The following is a 10,354-nucleotide window of genomic DNA, read 5'->3' on the forward strand; positions in this document are numbered from 1 at the left end:
GTTAGGGGTACAGAGTCCCACAATTGAAAATCTTTGTATAACATTTGAGTCCCAGAAAACATAGCTACTAATAACCTACTGAAGTCTTACAGATAACAAAAACGGTTGATTAATACATATTTTGTGGGTTACTTGAATTATGTACTTTATTCTTTTGATACAGTGAGTTAGAGTGAAAATATCATTGAGAAAATCATAAGGAAGAGAAAATGTATTTCTACATTTGTACTAGACTGTATTTGTAAAAAAAAAAAAAAAATAATCAACCCATGAGTGGACCGACATTGTTCACTAAAATTCAAAGCCATGTTGTTCCCCAGTCAACTATAGTTTTATTGCTTCGTTTTCAAATGTTTTCCCCTCACCTTCAGGTTTTTAAACAATTGAGTCATAACTGATTCCCCATGTGAGATCAGTTTCACATGGCAACACAGGGATTGGACGACTGTATAAATTATGTTAGGCTGATTACTAGTGTAGCTACCCTCTTTCACCTCGCAGAGCTGTTACTGCACCACCGACTACATAATATGAGATCTGTCCTCTAACATTGTTTTTAAATCTTCACTGTGGATGATGTTTTGACAGAGTATAGGTTTCTATGCCCTCCCCTCCCCCCACCACTACCATGGGCCGCCTTTGGACTTTCCAGAGAGGAGCAGTGACATGTAGGAAGTCCCTATTTTAGGCCACTGCAGCCCCTGATCTTGGACCAGGATGCTCAGCCAGGGCCAGGGAAATATGGATTAGCAGGAACCCTTCTTTGCAAGCCCAGCTCCAATGTGAAGGACCAGAGTGCCTCTTCTAGCCTCCTGCAGGGATGGTTCAGCACCCAGGAGCTGGCCCTACATAGAGGGCCAGAAAAGGGCAGATTCCCCTAAACGCAGCCCAAGTGTTCCATTTCGACTCAGAAGAAGGTGAATAGCAGCACAGGTTCTTTTCCCTATGCTGAGCTTCCACGGGGGGAGCCTCAGTGCCACTGCAGGAGGGAGCATCAAAGGGAACCTTTGGATGTTAACCTAAAGCTTAGTGCTTAGAGCCCACCCAGGGGACCAAACCTACTTAAGATCCATCCAGATCTTGCCAGCAGCTTCCTTGGGTCCTGCAGCCTTCACTTCCTCTAGGAATCTCCAGCCAGCTGGTGCCCTATCTTTGCTTGCTTCCCCCTGGTGTCCTTGGGCCACCTGAAGGTCTGTTCCCTTAAGTAGTCTGCCGCCTGGTGGATTCCAGGGGAACTGCCAGGGCCTGAGACTGAAGGCACAGTCACTGAACCCCTGACTCCAGCTGGGAGGTCAGAAACCAGGCTCTGAGCCACCACCTGCTGGGACTCCAGGATGTGGCCCCTCACCAGGCAGTGTTTGCCTGGGGACCCCAGGACCCACTGATGTGCGAGGGTCGCCTTCTTTCTTTTTTTTTTAAGTGAAATTGACATACAATAAATTTCACCCATTGTCAACAATGACAGAGTTGTTCAGCTAGTGCCCTAGTGTGTTTCAGAGGCTTCCTTCACCTTCCCACACTCCCTCCAGCCCCTCTGCAGACAGTCTCCGCTCCCTCCTCCAGCCCCAAGCAGCACTGATTTGCTTTCTGTCTCTGTGCATTGCTCCTTTCTGCACATTTTACATAAGCCGAATGAGACAGTCTGTAGTTCTTGGTGACTGGCTTCTTTCACTTAGCATCCTTTTGAGGTTCCTCCATGCTGTAGCTTGGATCAGATTTCTGTGCCTTTTGTTGCGGAATAGATGCCATGGTACACATAGGAAACATTTGGTTTGTCCATTCACCAGCCGATGGCCCTTTGTGTTGCTGTCAGTTTTTGCCCATTGTGAATAACGCTGCCCGGAACATTTCTGACGAGACTTGAGCGGACATATGTTTTTATTCTCTCAGATAGATTCCTAGTTGTGGAATGGCTGGGTCCTATGGCAAGCTTGTGCTGAACTCTTAAGAACTCTCAAAGTGGCTTCTGCAGGAGCTGTTATATTTTACGTTGCGACCAGCAATATAGGAGGGTCCAGTTTCTGCTCATCCTCAGCAACACTTGGTATCGTCTTTGGGACGTAAGCACACTAGTTGGTGTAAAATGGTACCTGGTTTTCCTTGCATTTCTTTGAGAAATAATAACATATTACTAATAACATTGATTACCTTTTTATGTGTCTCCTTTGGTACATGTGTATTCGACTCTTATACTGGCTTAAACGAGTGTGTTGCTTCTGCCCATTGAGTGAGTTCAAAGTCCTCTTGTCTCTCGTGAACGTGAGTCCCCATTGGGTATTTAATCCACAAATATTTTCTCCTAATCAGTGGCTTCTCTGTTCCTTTTCTCAGTGGCAATGTTTGATGCAAAAACTTCTTCTTCTTCAATTTTCTCTTACGTATCGTGCTCTTGCCGTAGTGACTTAGAACTCTTTGCTTACTGTGAATTCCTGACCATTTTCTCCCATGTAGTCCTCTTGCACAATAGTTTTGGCTCTTATACTTAGATCTGTGACCATTTTGAGTTCATTGCTGTGTAAGTTGTGATTTCCAGCAACAGCTGTGGGGGAGCTTTGTCCTGACAGGTTTAGGAGAGCCTAGGGGACACTTGTGTTTCAGAGTTAGTCTCCCCTGGGCCAGGAATGGAGATTTCACCCTGCTGCACCTGTTAGTGAAAGGCTGAGTGCCTTTGGGGAGGGGAGATACATGGGGGCTGTGGTCATATACGGCATGTACTCCCCGTTCTCTGGGACTGGGTACAAAGGAGCTCCAGGAGCCCCAGGGCAGTCCTGCTCACAGGTGCCTTTAGAGGCAGAAACACACTGAGAGCAGGAGAGCATAACACAGAAAAGACCCCAGGGATCCCAGCGGATCTGGGTTGGGATCCTAGAGGGTCTTCTATGGATGGGCACATTTTCCATGTATATGCCCTTCTATGGGTGGGTGGGAAAGAGGACTCGCACACAGTCGGAACTCACGAAACATGCCCAGAAGGAGTGGAGCGGATTGAAGGCATGTCCCACAGTTTGCAGTACTTTTCCAATATGAAAATCATGGTATTTGCCTGCATCAAAGGTCCTGGGGGGGACGCATGCTGCCTCGGTCAGTAGAGCTTGCAACTTTCATCTCAGGGTCATGCATTAGAGTCCCACGTAGGTGATGGAGCCTAGCTGAAATTTAAAAAAAATAATAATAAATAGAAAACGAAGAGGTGCATGCTTCAGGAATCAGAATTACTCCCCCTAAGGTAAGGAGGGGGCATTTACCTTGGTCCTTGCAGTTCAAGAGCCATTCTGAGCACTACAGAATCCTAAATGTAGATTAACCTAGAGAACCTACACTTTTAATATTTGTTGGGTTTCCCCTGTGTGGTTAGAGGTCCACTGGCAGACAAAAGTTGACATGCTGAGCACAGAAGCGGACCAAGAAACAGACTGTTACCTGGATGCACCACATTATTCTCCGTCCTCACTGCAGTCTCCCTGGAAATGGGAATGGGCAATCGAAATGCCTGGTATTCAACACAGGTTAAGAAAAAATGGAAAGTTTGGGTTAACAGTTTAAATTATTGTGTCCTCAGATTGACTTTGATGGCAAGTGGAGACTCTGTTGCACGTCTTCTAGGTTCTGCAGGTGGAAATGAGGGGCTAAGGGACAAACTAATTATACAACTCAGAATAACTTTGGTAACTTAGTATCTTCACACTTGACACAGTTTTCTTTCATTTTGTCTGATCCCATAGTCTCATGCTTGAGTCTAAACACATTTGTACAAGGAAGGTGATATCAATACCACACCTAAAATCTGTACCGCTAAATGTTGTAGTGCTTATTCCTAATGGTACTTTAGGCTTGTTTCTAACTGCCTGTAGCTACGTTTCGGCTGACTCTCAAGGCAGCCCATTCTAACCATGTGTGCACTTCTCTTTGGCCCCACCACCAGGTGAAGCAGTGCATCTGAGCTGTCTCCATCGCTGGGGGAAGGATGTAGGTCAGATAGGTAATAAAGAGAAAGGGGGACTGGGGTGCAGCAAAACGAAAGCATGCTTATGTGTGGGTTGATTCCAGAGAGGACCATTGCATTGCTTTTTAAAATTTTTTAATTTACTTATTTGAGAGAGAGTACTTGAGATATCAGGAGCGGTGGTGGGGGTAGTGGAAGAGGAACAGAGAGAAGCTGACTCACCACTGAGCAGGGAGCTGGACATACGGGCTTATCCCAGGACCCTGGGATTCTGACCTGAGCCAAAGACTGACACTTAAACAACTGAGCCACCCAGGTGCGCTTTAAAATAATTTTTAAACTAATCTGGTCCACTTAACATAGGCATTGTATTAGTTTCACATAAGGTCATGGGATTTATTTTGTATTTCTTTTTTAAATATTATTTATTTATTTAGAGCAGGGGTGATGGGCAGACGGAGAGGAAGAAAGAATCCCAAGCTGACTGCACTGAGCATGAAGGCTAAACTGGGGCTCAATCGCATGACCCTGAGATCATGACCTGAGCTGAAATCAAGAGTCAGACGCTGAACCGAGAGAGCCACCTTGGTATTTCTAAGAATGATATGTTTAGCCTTCTCTCTGAAATAGGCACTGAGTAATGAGCAAGGCGGAGAGAAACCATAGTACCCATAGGCGCCAAGGTCAGATTGCCCAAAATGTACCACAATGGCATATTTGGGGGAAACAGAATGCCACAACGACCACTGGTGCATGTTCATTCAGACTCCAAGATCTCTGAGAAAACTCGAGATTGCAGGGTTAAAAATAACCTGAAAGGATCAGAGTGAAATGCCCTTGGGATGTGTGTGGTCTGATCTAAAGTACACAGCAGAAGATGTTTTGTAGATAGGAAGCCAGCTGTAACAGCACACTGTGCATTCCCTTTTTTGTTTTCTTATCCTGTGTTAAAGACCGAGTACAATGCTGTTTACAATTAATTGATCACAGCCAGTTGCAGATTTCTTTATTCCTTCTCCACTGCCATTGCTTCACTTGACTAACCCTGTGTACGTGGAAGATGCGCCTTACTAAGCCCCTGCTGTAAATCATTATAGTACTATATCACTGTAGAAGGTATATTAGATTATGGAAAGTAAACCTCAGGACCTCGGGCTGTTTGCTTGGGGTCCCCTGTGCCTCGCTATACTGTCGTCTCTTTTTCTTTTTTTAAAAGATTTATTTATTTGAGAGAGAGAATGAGATAGAGAGAGAGTGAGCATGAGGGGGGGGAGGGTCAGAGGGAGAAGCAGACTCCCTGCTGAGCAGGGAGCCCAATGCGGGACTCGATCCCTGGAATCCAGGATCATGACCTGAGCGGAAGGCAGCCGCTTAACCAACTGAGCCACCCAGGCGCCGCGGTAGTCTCTTTTTCTCAGTTCCTTCGCCACCCCAGGTCCCCGACTCTCTGAGGTCGACAATATTGATTATTTTGAATTGAAGCTACCCAAAAAGAAACTGGTACCAGGACACTCAAACCCTCCTCTGTCTCCCTGAAAGCAGGAAACCAATCTCCCATATGAAAAAGGCACCCCCTGTACTAAGAAGTAAAAAGACATCCTTCTCACCAGGGTTTCTAAATTCGGTCTAGACACTCTCTAAATTAAAACTCCCCCAAATCCCTGAGAAATGTATTTTCTCCTTGTCTAAAATGCATAAAAACTGTCTGCCTTAATACTTTATATTTCTTTAAGGGTCTCCATTTCAATATCCGTTCTCCATGCGTATTCAATGTCTCAGTGAAACTTAATTCTTACTTAAGCTGGGAGACCAGGACAGGTAACAGAGGAACTTCTCCTTCCCTGCATACCTTTTTTGTGATCCTAATATCTTAGCCAATGATTTGTAAAGGAAAGAAGTAACAGAATTATATACCTGGGAAAAAGATTTGTCCCCAGGAAGGAATTTCTGGTATTTTTAACAGTGGAAATATCTACATTTGATCCAAAGTCTCCTAAAAAGTATTTATTTTTAAGTTGAACTTCTAATTTAAGTGTCCCCTGAAATTCAGATGTGCCTTCCCAGAGGGTACGTTAGGAGACTCCACAGGGAAGCTCGCAGCCAAGTCCTGTGTGGGGGCCGTGCTGCCATCAAGTGCTGAAGGAGTTTGGGAAAATCTCTTCATCTCTCTGCGCTCAGCTTCCTCATATGTAAGATAAGGTTGTTATTCAAATTCTCCACGGTCCCTTCCTGCTCAGTTTCTGTGAGTGCACAAGGGTCTGCGGTGCCTTTGAAGCAGCCCTGGGGACTGCAGCTGAGACCTGACTTGGTCCCTTCACTGTGTGTCTCTTGCAGGAGCCTGAGCTGAGCCCACACTGAAAACAGAGAACAGAGGGAGCATTTGGGAGACAGAAAATCAGCAGGTTTGGAGGATGAGAATAACGCAAAGAAGGACAAGGCAATGGTGGAGCAGGTGGTTGCCCAAAGGAGGTAAGAAGAAGGACAAGTTGGGTCCAGAAAAATCAGGGGAAACTAAGGAATGCATACAGCGGCATCCAACTCTGCAAGGAGCAGCCTGAGCTGAGCAAGGAGAACGAGGAGAGTAACTTTGTCCACAGTGAACCTGTGCACCTCCCGAGGAGCCCCACGGAATGGATCGGGGTTGGTTTGTACTGCAGGGAAGCACCAGTTCCAAGAGGAGGAGGAGGAGGAGGGGCACCTGGGTGGCTACATCTTTAAGCGTCTGCCTTCAGCTCAGGTCGTAATCTAAGGGTCCTGGGATCGAGCCCCGCATGGGGCTCTCTGCTCGGCGGGAAGCCTGCTTCTCCCTCTCCCGCTCCCCCTGCTTGTGTTCCCTCTCTCGCTATGTCTCTCTCTGTCAAATAAATAAAGAAAATCTTAAAAAAAAAAAAGAGGTGGACGATGTGACCATGAGGTTCTGCCCCAGACCCCTAGCTTTGACCTTGGAGCTCCCTCACGGTCGATGTTCTCCAAGTAAGTGTGGGCTTAGAGGGATCAGTGATGTTTGGATAAAGGTTGGACTTGTCCATTCTTACCACAAAGAGTTCTACCCTAAGGTCAGGAAGGGCCAGGTTAGGAGACCCTTGCCTCTGAGGCAGTGATACCAATTATATTCTTCTGAATTTATGGTTGTCAAAGACTTTACACACCTTTGTCTTGACCGTGTGTTGAGTGTTTCATTTTCCTTAGTCTCTGTTATGAACTTGGAATTCTGACATCAATAAGATTTCACAGAGGAGGTCAAAGCAGTGAGAGGAAGAATGCAAACAAAATCTTGTAGCTCAGCGCCCCTGGGTGGCTCAGTTCATCGAGAGCCTGCCTTCAGCTCAGGTCATGATCCCAGGCTCCAGGGATCAAGCCCCATTGAGGGGGGTGGCTCCCTGCTCAGCAGTGGAGTCTGCTTCCCCCTGTCCCTTCCCCAGCTGTTCTCTATCTTTCTCTCTGTCTCTCTCTCACTCTTGCTTTCTCCCTCACGCTGTCTCTCAAATAAATATATAAAATCATTTTAAAAACTGTTGTAGCTGTCCTAACCTGGGGTATGGTGGCAGTGCAGAGGATGGAGGGGGGAGGGGGCTAGGCCGAAGACATCTCTTCCTACTGAGAGAACCATTGAGAGGAATCCAAGAGGACAGTCCCTCTTCATCAGAGCTCACCACAGGGGAGTGTCATGGGGCATTGAGAGTGTAGGGCAGGCTCCTCTGGAAGGAAGGGTATTTGTTGCCTCCTGGAAGAAAGCAGAGAGCATTCGTGCATGTATTTGGGACAGGAATGTAGTTGAGATTAGAAATTTGCCACCCCCTTTATCAGATCCATGAAGGAATGTCTCCGAGAGCTTCCTCAGTGCTTGGTTTGGTCCTAGGAGTCATGAGTACAGAGATGAGTAAAACATTATCCCAATTGTCGTGGGGCTCTCAGTCTAGTTACCAGAAGTCATGAAAAGTGTAGTGGTGGTGGATTCCTTGGAGGAAGTGGCCAGTGCTGCCTGGGGATGGCCTGGTCTCCCTCCGTGTTTTCCAACAGCTGGATGACCTGTCCTGACCCAGGGACCCTGGGCCTCAACTCAATTTCAGCCTCTCAGGACACAGCCAACACCTAGGTTCCATGTAAACCCAAAGCAGTCAACACTATGAAGGTCTGCAGAGGAAACTGCTGCTATCAGTAGCTCCCCACTTTGTCTTGGCCAACTGGAAAATAGAGGCGAGTTCATTAAGTCTTGTAGGGTCATCCTTGCCCTAATGATCAGGGATTAGTCTTTCTCTCTGTTAAGTGAAATACTTTCTAGCTTCAGTATTCTCTCTCCACTTAAAAACTTTGGAACTATTGGCTAAAGTATAGATCAAGTAGCTACAGTGAAAAAGGGGTAAAGCAACTTCCAAGCTGCAGTGAGAATGCGCAGAAACTCTTATACTGAATAATAATCGGACAAATCACTTTTAAATTGCACAAAAGGTTTATACAGTAATTCTGGAATAGACAATGTAAGTCTGTCGCTTTCTCCTTCTTCTTAACATTGCTTTGATAATTTAAGATCATTTCCATTTCCATATAAACATTTGGATCAGCTTAGAAATACTTACTAAAATGTCTGCTAGAAGGTTGATTGGCATTGTATTAGATCTTTTGATCAATTTGGGAAGAATTGTCCTCTAACCATAATGAGTCTTCCAATCCACCACAAATTTTATCTCCCCATGTATTTAGTTCTTTAATTTCTGGAAGTAGTGCTCTGCAGTTTTCAGTGTAATGTTCTGACACATATTGTGTCTGATAAGACAATGCAATAGGAAACCTGGTCAAAAGACTTGAAGAAGAAATGCTTCACAAAAGAAGATACACAAATGGCCAAAAAGCACTTGAAAAGATGCTCCCCTTGAAACCATTGAAAAGCATGAAGTTGAACATAAATCAAAAGGGATTCACTAATGTCTCTGCAAGGCTCCATCTTAAACTAAGTAACCTTTTCCTTCTCTTCTGCAAACCTCTGCTCCTCCCTTCTAAGCCTTTTGTTTCAGGAGCCTGGTACCACCCTAAAGACAGGATGAAGGAGGCTGGCAGCATGCACACAATTTCTGTCAAAATAAAACACCCCCCCCGCCCCTTCCTTCAGGGGGAGGGGACTTACAGTTTTTGAGGGCCTTGGCCTGTTCTAGCCCCCTGTGCCCCGAAAAGCAATAAAGCTATTGTTCCTCAATATTCCAAACTCTGTCTTCGTCTTATATTTTGGCTCTGAAGCACAGAGGTCAGTTTTCGACGGTACACTCAGCCATTGGGAAGATAAATTAATACTACAGTGAGTTACCATTACACAACCATCCCCGTGGCTAAAATTACGAAGACCGAAAACATATGTGGTGAGGATGTAAAGTAACTAGACGTTTCATACACTTGTGGGAATGAAAAATGGTCCAACCACCGAGAAAAGCTGAACCACAGATAAACATTTACCAATCACGTGAACGGCCATTCCTCTCCTAAGGATTTACACAATATGGCCACACAGCAAACTGCACATGAATATTCATCATAGCTTTATTCCCCATGGCCAAACCCAGGAAACTGCATAGATGGCCATAAATAGGTGAATGTACAGACCAAATATATCCATACAGAGGAATACTCCTTAGCAATGAAAAATTCTGAACTGGTGATCCATTAGTAATATGGATAGATATAAGAATCCTTAGGCTGCACGGAGGAATGTAGGCATAAAAGAGTTCCATTTCCATAACGTGGTTAAAAATCAAGCCGTCTTTGATGCCAGTGGTTGCCTGGGGCTGAGGGTGAAGGCAGTGAGAGACTTCAATGGATCCACCCAAGGGAAGCTGTGAGGTAGAAGAAATGCCCTGTGTCCTGAATGGAGCAGTAGTTTCAATTGTATGTACATCTGTGAAAATGCATTTAGTTGTACAGTTTATCTTTTTTAATTTTTATTTGTTGAGAAAGCACTCACACTGCATCCTCTCTCTCTTACCGTCCAAAGGAGGAGAAGAACGATCATCAGTGGCAATGGGCAGCTGTGGAAACAACACCTAAAATCACGTTCATGCTCAGGAGAGAACAATGTGCCTCCTCCTTGAGGTTTCAGGTCCTCTACACGTTCAGAGAAAATTCTCTAGTAACAAACTGTAGAAATGAACTGGAGGGTATTATGCTAAGTGAAATTAAGTCAATCAGAGAAAGACATGTATCCTATGACCTCACTGATAGGAGGAATTCTTAATCTTAGGAAACAAATTGAGGGTTGCTGGAGTGGTGGGGGTGGGAGGGATGGGGTGCCTGGGTGATGGGCATTGGGGAGGGTATGTGCTATGGTGAGCGCTGTGAATTGTGTAAGACTGATGAATCACAGACCTGTACCTCTGAAACAAATAATATATGTTTAAAAAAATAGAGAGAGAGAGAAGCTAGTAG

At 45.3% G+C, this 10,354-nt stretch overlaps 1 non-coding gene across 1 annotated transcript; it reads right to left on the reverse strand.

Moving 5' to 3' along the window:
- Nucleotides 1–9,884: 9,884 nt before the first annotated feature.
- Nucleotides 9,885–10,097, reverse strand: LOC148161690 (small nucleolar RNA U3). Its single transcript, XR_015767407.1, has one exon. It is a non-coding gene; the product is annotated as a small nucleolar RNA U3 (small nucleolar RNA).
- Between the last annotated feature and the right edge of the window lie 257 nt (nt 10,098–10,354).

The sequence above is a fragment of the Eumetopias jubatus genome, unplaced genomic scaffold (assembly GCF_037043125.1).
Source record: "Eumetopias jubatus isolate StellerSeaLion01/CBP00866 unplaced genomic scaffold, mEumJub1_p1.0 scaffold_92, whole genome shotgun sequence".
Lineage (NCBI taxonomy): Eukaryota > Metazoa > Chordata > Mammalia > Carnivora > Otariidae > Eumetopias > Eumetopias jubatus.